General features: G+C 49.9%; 1 protein-coding gene across 1 annotated transcript in view; it reads right to left on the bottom strand.

Annotated features, from left to right (window-relative positions):
* Positions 1 to 18,773, bottom strand: part of Tamalin (trafficking regulator and scaffold protein tamalin) — a 39,118-nt gene that overhangs the window by 10,728 nt on the left and 9,617 nt on the right. The window lies entirely within an intron of this gene.

Raw genomic sequence — 18,773 nt, 5'->3', positions numbered from 1 at the left:
GCCCCCCCCCCAACACACACCCGCCGCACACCCTGTTACATAACCTGCCTCGCCGAGGCCGGGCTGGGGGAGCTGTTTCCAGGTGAGGGTTCTGAGGCCTTGCTAACGGAGCCCGAGGCAGCAGACTTACAAATAAACTTCACTCGGGGCTTCCCCTAAGCGAGAGGTGGAAAAAAGTAATTAATGCCCAGAGAGGCGCGGCGGCGACCCAATGTCACACAGCAGTTAAGCTGCTTGAGAGGACTGGGCCCAGGCTCTGAGCCTGTGGATGCCCCACGGTGGCAGGATCCTGTGGTTCTGCGTGCCGCTCCAAAGGGGCAAGAAACTCAGGTAACTGGGCACCAGGCTTCCACACTATGGACAGCTTACAGAGAAAGAGGACTTCCTGGGAGGATAAGATTTCTTTTTCACGAGAATATCTCCTTCCAGAAACAGGGGTTGCTGGTAGGAGCAATGCCCAGATGATGAATTCACTGATCTGGGTATGCGTCCATACTCTTGTGTGACACAGGGCAAGTCATCTAACCTCTCTGAGCCTCAGCCTCTTCATCTGCAAAAAGGATAAAAATATTATACACCTTTTGTGGTCATGGGGAGGACTGAACAGCTTGGAGGTGGTTTGTACACAGTAGGCACTCCAAAGGAGTTTTTCTTCCTCTCCCCTAGAAGCCTGGCTTCCCCAACCCACAGAGTGCTTTATGTTGGAAGAACTCAGGCCCACCACATGACCTGGAAAAGTCCACCTGCCTCTGACCACAGTCTCTATGCACAAGCATCCCAGTGGGAAGCTTCCTGGGGGGTGGGGAGTGCTTGCTTGAAAGGTCTCTCACCCAACTTACTGGAGTCCTCTTGGAAATGAGAGGACCATCCTGTTCTAAGCAAATCTTTATCCCCCAGCAGTTGCCCACTCAGGCGCACAAAAAGCCCCTGGTCAGGAAGGCCTGGCCAAGGTCGGAGCCATGGGTGTAGGTGTGGGGACGGGTTAGAAACTGCCACTCTGCACCCATCTTCCCAGAAAGCAAGGCTACTGGGGAGCACCCATTAGGGAAGATTCTGTACTGTGCCCTGCTGCACCAGCCCACCAGCCCCTACTTGTTTTTTGAAACCACCTTAAATTATGAGCAAGCTATTCAATCACCAGTGCCAGGCCAGGCCCCACGCAGCCAAGAATCCCTTCTGAATTCAAAACTACCCAAAAGTGGCCCCACACCCCCACTCAAGCCCTCATTCCAGGGGCCACATTCCTCTCCCCACCCCCCTGTCCACCCCCAGGGATTTCTGGACCTATCCTAATCTCCCAGTGCAATACAGAGGCCCCTTTCCCTCACTCAGCCTTCATAATGATCCCAAGTGGTTTTGTCTCAAAATCACTTGACTCTGTATGTTTCTATCCCAGATCCAAGTATTAGGGATTTGCAGATAAAGGAAGTGAGGCTTTTAAAATGGCAAGATGTCAGAGGAATGAGGACAGGCTTCTCCTCACTCACCCCTCACCCCCCTCCTTCCCCAGCAGCTCCTTCCAAATGGATTTCATAAAGAAGCAGCTGCCCCACCCCCTCTTTTTCTTTCTTTTTCCAGAAGTCTAAGTTTTGAAAATACATTTTAAAATATTTGCCTGTGTAGGAGAAATAGATTTATTTAGACAGGAAGGGGGGCGGGGAGGGTTCAGTTACCAGTTTTTCCATGAAGGCTTCCAGCCCACAGAGGTCTCTCCTTTCCATAAATACTCAATCCAACTTGCTTTGATTATATACTCGCCTACATATAATGAAATAGAACATATATTATTAAAATGTGTAATGCTAAAACACACACACTCGTGTGGCTCATGGAGACAGGGTAAGAGGGTAGAAGGAGATAAGCCCCAGAGACCCTGGGTTGATATTATCAGGAGGACACAACAGCTGTAGCACTCAGACTTATTTCTCTTTGCTCCTGCCTAGGAGACTAACTTCCTCAGTCCACGGGGTTCCAAATCTTTCCAGCTGTCAGACGCCAGAGAAGTTACTTGCCCTCTCTGGGCTTCAGTTTCCTCATCTGAAACACCAGAATGACATATCTATCTCACAACACTGTCATCATAAATGAAAAGTACATCTTTGATAACAGACATAAAGCATGCAGTAAAAAGTCTCCAACATAGTGGCAGATCATTTCCATACAGAAGGATTTAGGGGAGAACCAGGGCTGAGGACCTTGTCTTGAAGCTGGATATGTAAAATGTTTACCCTAGCTTTGCTTGGTTGATTGTTTAACAGTTTGGGGGGCTGTACAGATGGGAACAATATCACTTCTAAGTGTCATTACAAATGTCCAGTAAATCTCAGCCCCAGTGTTGTTGCCTTCACTCAGGTCCCTTAGCTAGTCAGCAGCCAAGCCAGAACCACAGCCCTTCTTTTTTTTTTTTAATATTTATTTTTTAGTTTTTGGCAGACACAACATCTTTGTATGTGGTGCTGAGGATCGAACCTGGGCCGCACGCATGCCAGGCGAGCGCACTACCGCTTGAGCCACATCCCCAGCCCCCACAGCCCTTCTTTTGACTCCCAGACCAGTGCTATTTCTACCTACCATTGTGCTCCTCCATACCAAGCATCCTCTTTCAACACAAATTCCAGGAACCACTTCACAGCTTCTGTTGCAGATAGGAAAGCTGAGGTGAGAGAAGATGAACTACTCACATGGCTGATGGGGGGTGTGCAGGGGCAGGGACACAAGCACCCCGGCCAATGCTGTCCCATTCTGGGAAATTCCTGAGAAGAGAACAAGTCCTGCAGCAGAAAGTTTTCCCTAGTGTTATGGGGAAGCAAGACACAAGAATAGATATGAGCCCAGTGAGGTGGTGTACACCATAATCCCTCCCTCTCTTGTGGCTGAGGCAGGAAGATTGCAAGTAATTAAAAAAAAAAAAAAAAAAAAGGTTGGGGTTGTAGATAAGTGGTAAAGTGCCCCTGTAATCACCAGTATAATAATAATTATTAAAATAATGATAATATAAACATTTAAGAAGCAGACTCCAAGAGGTCTCAAGCTGGCACCCTGGTGGACTCTTTATAAAGAGTTCATCTCAGAGGCCACCCTGTAGGAAGAGAATGTGAGATACAGTATGAAAGGAGACACAAGACTAGTGTGGGTAGAGGAAAGCATCCCACAGAGGAGAGTCTGCCTGTAAAGCACATAGCTATGGGGTGGGGCAGAGTTGAGGTCCTAATGGTGGGAAAGTAGTAAGCCAAGATGAGCCACAGGACCCAGGACTCTTTGTGGCCTTCCACATATACCCCTCCAGGTCCTAGTCTTAGAAGGCTTCCATTCAGCTCCACCCAGCCAGGGAGACACCATTCCACTCCACCTCAAACCCAGCCCACGAAAGGGTGGGGCAGGGCGGATGTCAAGGGGGTTCCCTAGCCTGTTTGGGCCTGAAGATGCTCCCCTGCTCAGGGCCAACCCAGAATAAGCAGAGGGGCTGTGGAGGGGATTCCCTTCATAGGTTCCTTCCTCATCTTGAGGATCAAGAACTACCTGACTGGGGTCCCCCCATCTCTCAGGTTTAAGAGTAATTCAAGGGCAGAAAAAAAAGGTGGGGCACAGAGACAGGGCTTTCCTGGGGCTGTCCCAGCGATGGGGGCGTTCAAGGGCACCACCCAATTGGGGTCACATGCTCAGATCTGCATAAGGAAGAGGTGGCCCCGCTCGGTGCTTTTCTTAGTGCCTCCACATTTGCTGTCCCTGATTGTCATGGCCGGCCATCTGGGCCAGCATGAGAAAGTGATCGAGGTCACCAGGCCGGAAACGGCATAACTGCTGGAATTAATATGACATTTCTCTTAAATCCAAGCCAGGATTCTTTATTAAAAATAAATAAAAATCCTGTGTAACTTAATTACAAAATCAAACATGCTCATTGTAAACAAATGCAAATATTACAAAACTGCATGACTGATTAAGTGCGAAGTCCGTAATCCCATTCCCAGAGGAGTAGGAATTGGGTCATTCTCTGGTGTCTGCTTCCAGATTTTTCTGAACGTCTATGAGCATGGGATCTGGCCTGGGGACGCTCCCCAGCGACCGGAACGCCGGGCCGGAAGGAACAGGGCCGGGCCACTCCAATGCGGGCGGCCCCGGCTGGCCAAGCCCCACGCTGCGTTCCGGGGGCCGCAGTGCTGCCCTGAGCCAGTGCTGCCCCGCGCCAGTCCCTGCAGGGCCGGGTGCGGCCGGGGAAGCCACTACGTCACAAGGCGGTGTGGAGGGAGCCCGCTGGGCCAGCCAGGATTCCATTACATCACCCGGGGCGAGGAGCCGGCGTTCTGTAAACGCCGTGGCAAACCATTGGCTACAGTGCCGCCCAACCAACCAATAGCACCAGAGTATGCAAATCACTTGTTGAGCCAACGCATCCTTGGGTCTGCTGTATGCAAATAGACGTCATCGCCCGGATGGAAGTTCCCAGAGGAGGGATGAGAGGCGTCCCGAATGAAGTTTGTAGGGAGCTGTTGTGGGGACTTGCTATCCCAAAGCTCTTACATCCAATCCCAAGAGGACTGGAGTTTGATTGACGGTGAATTATGGGGTTGTCTGTCCAGTTAGACCCCGCTGCTTGGGAATTCAGTGAACATGAGCAATGATGCAAAAATTATTGTCAATTTGGAGAGAGTCAATTTGAATAAGTAAGAAAGCAATACAGAAAGCTGGACCGTGCCTCGGAAAGCACCTCGGAAAACTTTCTCCAAAGGGACACAGCAGAGAAAAAAACAGACACAGTCCTTGTCTGATAGGTAGTTCCAGTCCGGTATGGTGGCTCAAAAGTTGAACAATCTTGGTATCAGTAATACCTGTTGTTATATGGGTCAGAGTTCTCCAGAGAAACAGAACCAAAAGCATATGCAGTCAGCTCTCCAGATCCTCAGTTCTGAGTCTGTAAATCCAACCACCCATGAATTCAACCAATCGTGGGCTGAAAATATTTGAAAAAAAAAAAAGCGTCTGTACTGAACACATACAGACCTTTCCCCACCATTATTTCCTCCTAAACAATACAAGGTAGCAACTAATTGCATAATTATATTAGGTATTATAAGTAATCTAGAGATGATTTAAAGTATAGGGAAGGGGTGGTAAATAGGTCACACACAAATATGACACCATTTTATATAAGGGATGTGAATATCCTAGGATTTTGATATCCTGGGGGAAGATACGTATATCATCAGTATATATCAAGGAACTGCTGTGTATATATAGATATAGAGAAAGACATTAACTATGAGGGATGGGCTCAGGAGATAATGCCAAGATGGCCCACAATCTGTTATCTGTGGGCTGGAACCCCAGTTAATCCAGTAAATGCCATCTGAGTCTGAAGGCCTGAGAATCAGGAGCTCTAATGTTGAAGATGAATGTCCCAGCTCCAGAAGAGAATGAATTCACCTTTCCTGAGGGTTTTTGTTCTCTGCAGGCCGTTAATGGATTGAATGGGTCATATCCATAAGGCCATCTACTTTACTCAGTCTATCATTCCATGCTAATCTTTTCCAGCAAAACCCTCTCATACACCCCCCCCCCCAACAAAATATTTCACCAGCTAACTGAGTATCCTTTAGCCTGGTCAAGCTGACAGATAATTAAGCATCACAAACCATAGTGAAAGAGAATGAAATACAGGATGTCAATGAGCTATTTAACCAGTAAATAATGTAATTTTGAAGGTGGGATATTAGAGAATGACTCTGTTCTCCAAAGAAGTCTTTTATAAACAGAGGGAGATTTGTCAGTCAGAGGGCAGAGGGGGAGTTCCAGGAAGAACAGTATGTGGGAAAGCCCAAAGGTAGGACAGAGCCTGCTTCCTTGGAGCAGCAGAATAAGGTGACTGAGTGGAGCCCGTGACTGAGGGAGAGAGTGTTGGGAGATGCCACCAGAGAGGAATGCTTGGCAGAGCAGTTAAGGGCCCTGTGCCATGCAAATGTTAACAACTTTCCTTGTCTCTTCTTTCTTCTTTAAATAGCCCTGTAAGGTGAGTGCTATTTTAGTTTGAAGAAACTGAGGCTCCAAGAGGTTGTCATATGCAAAAAGTAGCAGGCCAGTGTAGCTTTGAAAACTATCCATTGAACTGCTGTGCCATTGCCTCCCAGAGAGGAAACTGAGGTTCAGGGAGGTAAAATGATTTTTCCTGCCTTTCATGGTTTACCACAAAACTGGGACCCCCAGAGAGGTCTATGAATTTTTGCCTTGTGCTTGTCTCTCTGTGCTGTAAAGAGAGGATTAAAAAAAAGGGAAGTGAGATGAAGAATAGGGCTCAATGTAGAGCTTGTGCCTAGCATGTGTGAGGCCCTGGGTTCAATCCCCAGCACTCAGAAAGCAGGGGCGAGAAGAGCAAGGAAGGGGAGGGAAGAAAGGATCTTCCTTGCTCAGGCTAGAACTTAGAGTTCCCTGATAGAAGGAGGTAGTTTTTAAACATCCTGGCTGAGGGTGTGATACTGGCCAGCAGGGGCCGCCCTGGAGGCTGTGGGGGCCCTGGCTTGCCTGGGCACCCAGATTAGCTGGATCTTTCTGCTGTCCCGGTTGCCAAGAGATTCTGTTCCTCCTATTCTCACTTGCAGAGCCAGCTCTGGTTACCAGTGACAAGCCCTGGAGGAGAGTGCTGGAGAGACATGCAGGCAGCCACAAGGGTGCCAGAGGAGGACAACTCCTTCCCCATCCAGGTCAATAGCAGAGGGCTGGTACCCCTTAACCCTCTGGGTTAAGACTGTGATCTGGGGGCTGGGGTGTGGCTCAAGCGGTAGCGCGCCCGCCTGGCATGCGTGCAGCCCAGGTTCGATCCTCAGCACCACATACAAACAAAGATGTTGTGTCCGCCAAAATAAATAAATATTAAAAAATTAAAAAAAAAAAAAAAAAAGACTGTGACCTGTGTCCCCCATGCCTTGGCCCTGTGCTCAGAACTCCAGGAGCCCAAGGCAAGGCCCACATGGAGGGGTGGAGGCCTAGGCAGTAGCTGGGCACAGGGAGGACTGCAGGAATTTGGAGAGGAATCCTTCTCCAACAGCTGAGCATCAAGCCAAGCAGTGGTGGGCATGCATCACTGTGTGTGTGTCCATCTCATCAGTGGGCAGGGGAGCTGTAGCCAGAAAGATGGGGCAACCCGTTCACCTTTCATTTTGTTCTTTTTTTTTTTTTTGTACTGGGGATTGAACCCAGGTGCTTTTTCAACATGGCTACATCCCCAGCTCTTTTTATTTTTTATTTTGAGACAGGGTCTTGCTAAGTTGCCCAGGCTAGCCTCGAACTTGCAATCCTCCTGCCTCAGGCTCCTGAATCACAGGGATTACAGGTGTGTACCACCACACCTGGCTTTCCATTGTTCTTTTTGAAAATGTCCCACACTTCTCCAACTGTGACCTTCCTGCTTGTCATAGGGTTCCCAAGGTCATGGCCTAACAGATCCCAGTTCCCTGTCAGTGTCACTCCACAGAAGGGATTTCTAGAGAATAATTAGGCAAGTTAACTCTTAGATTATTTAAAGCATTACTATTCTTTTAAAAAACATTTTTAGGGGCTGGGGTTGTGGCTCAACAGTAGAGCACTCGCCTAGCACATGCGAGGCTCTGGGTTCAATCCTCAGCACCACATAAAATAAAATAAAAAGATATTTTTTAAAAAAAGGTATTGTGTCCAACTACAACTAAGAAAAAAAAATTAAATGAATTTTAAAAAAATAAAAAATATTTTTATTTATAGATGGACATAATACCTTTTTTAAGATGTATTTTTATATGCTGCTGAGAATCGAGCCCAGAGCCTCACATGTGCTAGTCAAGCGCTCTACCACTGAGCTACAACCCCAGCCCTCTAAAGCATTAATATTCTTAAGGAGAGATTGTCTTTTGTTCATGTCTTGAGGAATAGTTAGTTAAACTCATGAAATGGTTTGAACATTCATGCTAGGCAAACATTCTGCCACTGAACTACATCCCAACCTTTGTTTTAATTACTCAAACTTGTGATCCTCCTGTTCAGCCTCTGAAAGTGTACAACTGACTTATAATCATCATTCTTTCTTTCTTTCTTTGTTTTGTACCAGGGATTGAACCCAGAGGTACTTAACCACTGATCCACATCCCCAGCCCTTTTTTATTTTTTTAATTTTGAGACAGAGTCTCGCTAAGTTGTTTAGGGCCTCACTAAGTTGTTGAGGCTGGTCTTGAACTTGCCATCCTCCTCAGCCTCCGGAGCAACTGGGATTACAGATCTGGAATAAACATCATCCGTAACACATGCTCTACATACTCTCCCAAACCCTCCAGTGTCTTAGGTAGTCTGTGAAAGATTGGCCAGGGGGCTCTCAGAAGTTGATGGGCGGGGGTCTTGTGCCTGGTTCCTGAAGAAGAGTCCTCTCTGGTGAGCATTAGAGTATGTGGGTGCCTCCTTCTGGTGCAGGGGCCATAGTGCAGTGGTCGGTTGGGCTGTGTCTGTGAGGTAGGGGAGGGGCTAGAATGCAGTTCTAGAATAATGGTGCCTGCAGCCCTAGTTACTTCTGCACATGCCTCGCCCCACCCCACCCCTAGTTTCTCAGTCTCTTTGTTTTTTTGGGACAGAGTCTCACTCAGGTGTGCAGACCAGTCTTGAATTTGCAATTCTCCTGCCTCGGCCTCCCAAGAGATTGGGATTACAAGTGTGTCACAGTACCTGACTTCTTGAACTCCTCTTCCTCTTCCCTTGGAACCCCTTAGCAGAACACCTGGAGGAGCAGAACTCCTAGTTCTCTTGGTGCTGGGTGCAGAGATCTCACAGCACTTGCTCTGGGCCAGGACCTGGCTGCCAGCCAGGGAGATGCCTGGTGGATGTAGCGCGGCTGGATCTGCCTTTGCTGTTATGCCTTGTGAGCAGGATGATCCCTCCGGCGCTCACACCATAAATGTCCAGACACAGAGCCACTTTGGAACTATCTCCTGCAAGTCAGGCAGGGCCACCTCCCAGGGAGGGCTGGGTAACCTGAGCTACTGAGGGCCTTCAGGTCACTTCAGGAGCACTGGCGGTCAGCTGATGCTCCTGGGGACCATTCATCATGCCCCCTAGCACAGCCCGGTTCAGCCATGGCTATTTCCAGTCTTGGGGAGGGAGAAGATTATGTAACAGGCTGGAAGCCAGGGGCTGGGATGAGGGGCACTTGTGGCTACTCCCACCCCCTACTACTAAGCCAGACCCTCCAAGGTGCTGGGGGAGCCTACAGCCCTGGACAGAATCACTGTGAGCAGTCGAGCAGCCTGTCAGCACACTTTCCACTTCCTGGCCACCAAACAGCCCCTCCTTAACTTCCTCATGGGAGGTATAGCTCGGTGGGGGATGAAGCTGGGCTTAGATACACTTCTTTACCACATGGTTCCAAAGGAGCTTTCAAATTTTAATGCGCCTCAGTTTTTTGTCTGGGAAATGCATAATATCTCCGTTGTGATGTAGTTGTGCCCGTCAAGACCTAAAAGCACATTCCAGGGGTGGGTCATTCCAGTTTAAGTCCCAGCCATGTGTATGTGGCCTTGGACTAGTTAGAGAGTCACCACGGGGTGTCTCAGTTTCCTCAGGTGTAGAAATGGGACAGAGACACTGCTTGTCTTCCCAAGTTGTTGTTGGGATGGTGTGTGTTTGTATGCATAAAGCACTTAAAGAATTCCTGGCCCAAGGTCAGCACCCTGTAAGTGTTGGTTATAATTAGACAATGTTTGCAGATCACTTTCCTCAGCCTTGGCTCAAAATAAGTGTTTGGTGAAAGATACTTGTTATTTTTAACTTCCTTCTCTACCTTAAATCTCCCCCATAAACCAGCTTTCATTTAGTCTTGCAAAGTATCCTAATCTCTTCTCTTTTTTTGTCAGTCCAGTAAAGATGTGTATAAATGCTATTTGTCTGATATTTGCATTCATGAAACATTTCACATGCACTTCTGTCTGGACCTCACAGCCAGAAACCCGTGAGCAAGAAGCACACTCCTGTCATTGCCCTCATTTTGCAGAGCCAAGGACAGGGTGTGATCTGTCTAGAAGCATCAGCTGCTAAGGGGTGTGTCCAAAGCCACTGAGCAGGATATTCTGATCTCGGGCACCAAAGCACACCAGACGATGTGGCCAAGGCATGCCAGCTCCAGGCTGCCAGGGAAGATTAGCACGAGGGGGGGGGGGGGCCTCTGTTTCCGGTTGCAGCCCTGGGAGCACCCACAGAGTGGGAGGAGAGAAGCCTGTGGACTTTATAAATATCTCACATCTTAATACCAGCCCCAGCAGCCTCCAAGTGCTGTGTGGTGGTTCCCTCTACTGGACATAAGTGGCACTGCTGGCTCTTACAAGGGAGAAAAGTGAATCTATTATTCACAGAAAACTCTACCCAGGGCCTTCTATGTGCAGGAACCACAGAGGTCAATCAAAAATCTCAAAAAGGTCCCAGTCTTTCATGCAGATACATTCTAGGAGAAGAATACAGATAAAAACATATATAACAGAATGTCACATAATGAGAAATGCTACCAAGAAAAATAGAGCAAGTTGAGTGGCTAGAGACTGCCTGAGGCTAGAGACTGCAATTTATCAGAGAAGACTTCTAAGGAGGCAGCAATATAGCAAGGCCTGGGTAAAGTGAGGGAAAGAGCCCTCTATCTGTGCAAAGGCCTTGGAGACACAGGAAGAGTTGGAAGGGGCTAAGGTGGGAAATGTTGAACATACGGAAACATAATGAGGCCCGAGCGGTCAAGAGCAGTGCTGGGTGCCCTTCAACAAATGAATTGATAAAGAAATGTACATATACACAGTGGAATATTACTCAGTCATAAAGAAGAATGAAATTATGGCATTTGCTGATAAATGGATGGAACAAGAGACTATCATGCTAAGTGAAATAAGCCAATTCCCAAAAACCAATGGCTGAAGGTTCTCTCTGATATGCGGGTGCTAACACACAATAAGGGGTGGGGGAATAGAAGTTCGTTCAATGGAGTAGACAAAGGGGAATGAAGGGAAGGGAGGGGAAATGGGAATAGGAAAGACAGTCGAATGACTCGGACATAACTTCCCTATGTTCATATATGAATACACGACCAGTGTAAATCCACATCATGTACAGCCACAAAAATCGAAAGCTATACTCCATGTATGTGTAATATGTCAAAATACACTCTACTATCGTGCGTATCTAAAAAGAACCAAAAAGAAGAAGAGCAATGCTGGAAAGGGAGGCAGGTTAAAGAAGCAGCTGCTTTCTATTATGACACGTGAGGAAGAACACCATGCAGACTCCAAGGGTCCGGTGGCTGAAGAATAGTCCTGCTGGGAACAGTGACATCAGCAGGCATGCACTGTGCTGACATATGCAGGGCTCCTGTGAAGTGGGTATTCCTGGCATGGCCACCATGGTGCAGATGAGAAAACTGTGGCTGAGACAGGCAGAGATTATGCATTTGCTCAAAGATGGAAATATAAATTCACAGTGCAAGCACTTGAATTCCAGAGTGCCTGACTCTAGAATCAGGGCTTTTAACCTCAAGTTATGCACTAGGAGAAAGAAAGGCAGGCTGCAAAACAGCATTTAATACAAATGGTCATCATTGTATTCAAACATGAATATTTATATGCATAGAAAACAGATCAAGGCTATACATCATGTGATGACCTCCTGGGGTGAACTATGCCTGTCCTCCCACTGTGGTCCAGGGGCAGAGAAAAAGCTTATCGCTCCACCCGGAGAAGGTAGGGAAGAACATTCTTAACATTTATTTTTTTTATTTTTATTTTTTAGTATTTATTTTTTAGTTGTAGCTGAGCACAATACCTTTATTTTATTTATTTATGTGGTGCTGAGGATCGAACCCAGGGCCTCACAGGTGCTAGGCAAGCGTTCTACCACTGAGCCACAACCCCAGCCCCATTCTTAACATTTATAACAAGTAGTTTCATATTTAGATGCTACCTTTTGATATATAAAGTTTTATCTTCTTTGTTTTGCATTTAGTCTTCATGATACCATTTCACAGAGAAGAAAGCTGAGTCCCAGAGAGGCCGTGACTCTCCCGCGGGGAGCCTGTGACCTAACTGGGACAAGAACCTACATCTACACATTCAGTCCTTGCAGCCTTGCAGCAGCAAGGCCGAGAGGTCAAGGAAGGGCTGGGACTACGCAGCCATCCAAGGGCGGGGAGACCGGGGAGGCAGTGCCCAAGGCTGCCAATAGAGGGCGACGGCGCCCCACCGCTCGGCGAGCCGGCCCGAGCCACGCCCCCCGCAGGCCAGGGCCCTGGAGCGAGAGGTGAACCCTGGAAGCCAGGAGCAGAGCCGGGGGACTGGGGCTTGCGGGGAGAGGTGTTAGCGGGGCAGCAGGTGGGCTGGGACAGGGACCATGGGAGGAGCCTCTGGTGAGGTTGCCGCGGGGACCGCACTGGCTCCAGCGATGGGACCCGGCGCGCGCGGGGGTGCGGGGCGTGAGCTGGAGGTGCGAGAGGAGCTGGTGGGCGTGCACGAGAAGGTCCCAGCGTGGGCGAGGGGAGGGGGTGCACCGTGTCTGTGGGACTTCCTGAGGCTGAGAGATTTGTTACTCCGGGGAGGCGGTTACTCACTCAGGCGCTGCCACCTGCTTCCCTCCCAGCTTCCAGAAAAACACAACTCAGAGTCCCCACGTCCACCCCCATCCAGCTTCTGGGGGCGCGGTCTCTGCAGTTCAGCCCCCAGCCTTTGAACCTAGAAGTAGAAGAGGGTAGGAGATGGTGGGGAGGGAAGTGTCCAGCCAACTCCACTGGAGTGGTACCTGAATCCAGCCCTTTAGCCTCCCAAACCGCTCCTGGACTCCAACCCCAAGCACCACCATGTTGGTCTAGACCTAAATCCTGAAGGGACAGCCATGGCCAGCTGTGTGCTTTAGCACCTCATCTCCCCTTGCCCCACCTCTGAGCACTCACTGCACCCAGCAGCCCGCAGATCCCCTGTCACAGATGTGTCCCCACCCTCCCAAAGCTCCCAGTCTAAGCCATTACCCATACAAAGCTGACATTAGGGAACAGAGAATGATTCCAGCCTGTCTTCAAGTCCCGTACACCCTGGGAAGACCCAACCTCAGGGTGGCCGAGTTCTGTCAGTATTTGGAGTCACAAGTTTTTTCTGGGAGGGGTCTTCTCTGAAGCATCCAGGGTAGTTGTGTTCTCTCTTTTTTCTTCTTTCTTCTTTTTGCAGTGCTGAGGATGGAAACTAGGGTCCCAAGCTCTTGGGCAGGATCCTCCTGCCCCAGCCTTCTGAGTAGCTGGATTATAGAGGAGCACCTGGCTTTGGAGTCTTTTCGGTTGTGTTACAGTCTACCACTGAGCTACACCCCAGCCTCCCTGGTAGCTGGGATCACAGGCATGTGCCATTGCACCTGGCTAGAAAGTAGGATTGACCAAGTCTTTCAATCAAGAGCAAAATTTGGAGAGTTAGGTGTGCTGTGACCTGAGAAGGGGCTGTCACTCTGGGAAGCTGCTGACCAGACCAGCGATGAGGGAGCCCTACGTGACTGTGCTGGGGAGCAGTGGGGAAAGAGACCCAGGGGTATCATTTGCATAATTTTTGCTTTTGTATAAATTTGCATGTTCTCTCCTGAAAGGCCAAAGCCCAGGAAGGGAATATTCACTGAGGTTTAAGTCTCCTTACAGCAAAAATTCCAGTGTCTGGTAGTTTAGCAAGTGTGCTTCATCCTCCTCCCCACACCAGCCCACAAGCTTTCAGACCATGCAGTATTCTACCCAGAGAAATATGTTGGTTGAAATCACTTAAGTTCCATATTTTGTACATATTGTTCATTCATTCACTCAGACATTCCTGCCTTTAGTCAAAGCTGTTTGAATGCCTACTTGGTGCCAGGCCCTCATGCCAGCACATGTCAAGAGGTGAAGGGGGCAGGGTTTCCCCACTTGGGAACCCGCAGTGGGAGGTGAGGAGAGGCAGTGGGACCAGATCTGAGGGAAGGTGGGGGGAGTGTCAGACAAGGCTCAGTTCTGTAAAAATATGCAACAGGGCTGAGGAAGGGCTGAAGGGACGGCTCTAAGGAGGGAGAGAGGATGTTGGAGCTCAAGCCTGTCTGCTTCTGTCCCCTCTCCATCCTGTGTGGTCAGGGCTCAGAGAGGTGCAGCGTTCTGAGGTCACCACCAGGGGTCAGCACCCCCTGCTCTACTATTGAGTATATCCTCTCTTCTGGTATTATACTCTGTTGAGGAGCCCTCCTTGGTCTCTCTGCCCTCTCCACAGCCCCATGGCCCTCTCTCTCATTTCCCTGAGCCCATCACTCTCTCCTTAAGGTCATTTTATCAACCCATCAATGCGGGACCAGGCAGCCTCCTGAGCAGACAGCTTGACGTCTCTCCTGACCTTGGGGAATCCCACAGCCTCCCTCACGTCCCCAGCTTCCCGAGCAGCTGACTGGTGAGCAGAAAGTACCTTCTACTATCAGCCCTCTTCTCCTCCTGCTGCCATCCAGTTCAGGTTCTCTAGTTGGATCTCCAGGGGAAAATACCTGTATTCATGTGGTCACTTCTAAATGTTTTTTGACATGTGCCTACAGTGTGCTTTTTGAAGCCAAAGTCATTTATGATCCCTCAGAACTAAGTCCTAAGAGCCTTCCCTCTCCCCTCACTCTGATGGAAATGTTTTCATTCCTGGAAACTTGATCCTTCTAGACCCGATCTTCTCCCCTTTTGCAATCTTTCACATACCTCCTACACCCCCACTTCTCTTCTACAAGTCCTACCTCACAGGGTCAGCTCCTTCCTCGCCATCTCTGTGACCCTGTCCTCATGCCCCTTCCTTCAGGAAGCCTTCCTTCTTTCCATTCCGGGCTGTTGAAGCAGACATGAGAGGATCCTGGCTCTGCCAGGTACCTGTTACCTTAACCTCTCTCATTCTGTTTCTTCATCTGTAAAATGGGGCCAGTGATATACAGCTGTCAGATATACTGTGAAGTGAGGGGTACATGGAGTCAGCCCCCGATCCCTTCTCTCTGCAGCTGCCGTCCCCACAGCCTGGGGACCCAGCCTGCTGTTGGGAAGCTGCCTTTGTCTCTATGCCCTGGCTGATCTGCTTCCCCACTGCCCTTGGCCCAAGCTGAGGGGAGAGGACCAGGGAATCAGGGGCACAAAGCCACTCTGCTGGAGAGATGGGGCAGATGCAGGGCTCTGCAGGGACCTCAGACCAGAGCCCCATCTACAGGGCCATGTCCTCACCCCACACCAGACCTGGAGTGGAGTCCACTTTTCTCTCCTGGAATTTTTTGGGGACCCTGTCTGGGACGGGGGAAGGGGTCCCCCAGAATCCTCTGAGGCCTTGAGGGGAGCAGAAGGCTGGTGGGAGGGGAGAGAGGGAGACAGGGCAGGGGGAATACCGGCCACACAATATTATGAGTCCCTGCTCCTTTCCTCTCCACCCCCACCCCTCCACCAAACACCATCCCTGGGTTAATTTTTAGCATCACAGCTCGCACATTAGTCACTCCCTGTCATCCACCTACACGGCAGGAGGCTGCTGTGCGGGTGCCGTCATGCCCTCCACAGAGAGGTGGGATCTGGCTCCACCCTAGACCACTTCCCCCTCCCCTAGGTGTGCATGGGCAGCCAGGAACCCCCATCAGCCTGGGTCAGGGATCCCGACATCCCTCCCCAGGCCAGCTGCACAGCAGGGGTGGGGACAGGCTATGGGTGACAGGCTAGCAATTGCCTGGGAAGAAGGAAGCCAGGGAGGCCCCTGAGCCCCCACTCCAAGTAAGGTGCAAGGCTGTGCCAGGCAGCTGGTCTCCTGGCAGCCAGGGCCCTGGGAACAAAGGTGTGGGGCCCCTCCCCTGACCTGAGCCCAGAGCTGGTGTTTGTCCTCACTGCAGAGCAGCTGTGCAAACATGGAGCTTGGGGAAGCTCCATTTTCTTCACCAAATGTCTTGTCTTCTCAGGACAAGGGAGCATAGGGCAGACAGGTGCAGATGCCTGTCTGGAGCCACCACCCTGCCCCAGAGGGATTTCACAGGAGGGACCCACAGATGCCAGCTACAGATGGAGCACAGGGGGCCACCCCCTTGCAGGGCTGAGGTGGAGAGATGGTGGTTACACCTGAACAGGGTTGGCCTCAAGGCATTCACTCATTCAGTAGCGTTTACTGAGCACCTGCTTTATGTAGACAAGCTCTGGGTTAGGCCCTGGGACTTTAAACAAACCTGGGGGTCCTGTCTCACCAGGCAAAAAACAGATAACAAAAGATGTGGTATAATTACAAATTGAAAGAAAGTACTATAAAGAAAAAAGTAGGGTACACAAGATCATGAATAATGGGGACAGAGAATGATGTCAGATCAAATCAGGGAAACCTCTCTGAAGAGGTAATGTTAAGCTGAGACCTGATGATGAAGAATCATCTTGAAAAGAAGAGTGCTCTGGCAGCCAGTGCACGCCTTTAGTCCCAGCAGCTCAGGAGGCTGAGGCAGGAGGATTATGATGAGTTCAAAGCCAGCCTCAGCAAAAGGAAGGCGCTAAGCAACTCAGTGAGACCCTATCTCTAAATAAAATACAAAATAGGGCCAGGGATGTGGCTCAGTGCTAAGGCACCCCTGGGTTCAATCCCTGAAACCCAATAAATAAATAAATGATACGGAAAGAGAACGTATTTGAAATTGAGGAAGAGGCAGAGACGAGATCCTGGAGAGTCTCATGCAGGGCATCCCAATATAGTTGCAGAGTCTGGGTACTGCACAAAGGTTGCCATTTGTCAAATGGTTAGGTCTGTGTGGCTGCTGTTAGCCAAGAGAACAGGATGGCTTTTGTAATCTGCTCAGAGAGATGTGTTATGGATAGACCATGATAAAATGTTTGATTATTCTTTTATTTCAGGGGAAGCCATAATGGATTTTAGGCAGAGGGTTGTGATTTTTTTTTTTTTTTAAACACTGCCCTGACTACTATATGGTGAAGGATGGAAGATAGAGAGGAAATAGAAGCAGCAAGGAACCCATTCAGGAGGCCAGCACTATGGGGCAGGAGGGAGAGTGTGGGGAGGTGGCCTGGCCAGGGGAGGGTCCACTCAGACCTCTTTTGAAACCACAACTGTCTGCTGGTTACTGTCAGGGAGGAGCACTGGAATTGGAGTCTTAAGCCCCAGGCCCAGTTCTACTGCTAGTTTGCTGTGTGACCCTAGGACATCTCACTTGCCCTAGATTACCTCAAAGAAGGTGGTGATCACCTCTTGGAGATGTTTTGGCACACTATATTGAGGACCTACTGTGCTAGGATTGGGTAAGAATAAAGCAGTGACTCAGACAGAAACAGTCCTGGGCCCTGCTGTAAACGCGTGCAACCTATTAGGTGGGCAGGGCAGGCAAAATGCAGAACCTGTCAGAACTCAGGCAGTTTGGATGGCAGTGCTTACTGTGATGGAAAGAAAAGAGGGCTGTGTCAGAGGAGGGTGACTGCATGTTTGCTGAGGTGGGAAGGCAGAGCCTGCAACTGGAGGAGTCAGCCTTGGGAAGAGCCCGTGCAGAGGGAGGGGCCTGAAGCCAGGGATAGCCAGCATCCAGTCCCAAAGCAGGGAGTAAGGGTCGGGGGCACAAGATAAGGAGGCAGGCAGAGGTCGGACACTGCAGCACAGGAGTTAGAATCTCCTTTTTGAAGTATGGCTTCCCATTGAGGAGCTCTAGAAAAATGGGGTGACCAGTAACTGGGCCAGAGACAGGCTGTTGGGTGGATATGGCAAAGTGCCCTGCTGATTTGGCTTTTGTCCCTACAGGGAGACCTGAAGGGCTGGAAAAGAAAAAGGGAAGCAAACATTCACATTGGGATTTAGGGATAGTGAAGGGTTTTAGACAAGGCTGTTGTGGGTACTCAGGGAGGGAGGCTTAAGATGCACTGTTCTGAAGAGGGTGTGGGGCTCCCATTCAGGCCCATACATGTAGGTTAAACCTCCCAGACTATTTCTCTGGCTTCAGGCTGCAAGAAAATGAGGTGTAAATATAGTGCGTGTGAGTGCATGTGTTTGGAGGGGGGTGCGCGATGAAGTCAGAGCTTGCCGAGCCCAGTCCTCCCCCTCAGGCAGTCACCACACTGACACAGATGCAAAAAAACAGTCAATTTTATACAGTTTGTGTTTCAGAAGCAACATAGGCGAAATGGTGGAGCAGTCTGAGCAGTCCCCACCCCACCTGAACATGCCCAATCCTGTTCCCCAAGGGGCACAGAACCCAGGACCCCCTCCTGGCAGGATCCAACTTAGTTATAGGCCCTTGGGAGGGGCCAAGCCCTTAGGGGTCAAGCCAGAGGGAAGGGACCAGCACCTTGCCCCCTCAGGGCCCTCTGATCCCCTGGAATAGCGTGTGTGTAGGGTAGAGGAATGACCCACCCAGGGCCACTTCTCCCCAAGGCTAAGGGGGCTGGGAGCAAGTAAAGCTGAGGAGAGGGCTTCATGGGGCAGGGACCCCCTTCTAGGTGGAGGAGTTTTCCTGGACACCCCACAAGGCACTACTGACCCAGACTGGAGGATAACACATCCATCTTTGGTCCCCAAACCTCTCCCGACCCTGAATGCTTGTTCTCCACCTTTCCTGACTCCTACTGTGGTTTACGGGAGAAGAGGCCTGGGCTCCCTTGCTTTGCAGAGGAAAGCAGAGAAACCATCAGGCTGGCCAGGGCTCGCAAGGACCCTCTCCCGCTGCTCTGGGCTCCTGGGGTCCTTTGGGCCCTGCGCTACCACCCCACTTTGAGCACTGGCTTTTACAAATGAATAAATAAATAAATACCTCCCCCACCTGTC

The sequence above is a fragment of the Marmota marmota genome, unplaced genomic scaffold, assembly GCF_001458135.2.
Source record: "Marmota marmota marmota unplaced genomic scaffold, marMar, whole genome shotgun sequence".
In the NCBI taxonomy this organism is placed as follows: Eukaryota; Metazoa; Chordata; class Mammalia; order Rodentia; family Sciuridae; genus Marmota; species Marmota marmota.
The sequence above is the reverse complement of the archived record's forward strand: the minus strand, read 5'-3'. Positions and strand labels throughout refer to the sequence as shown.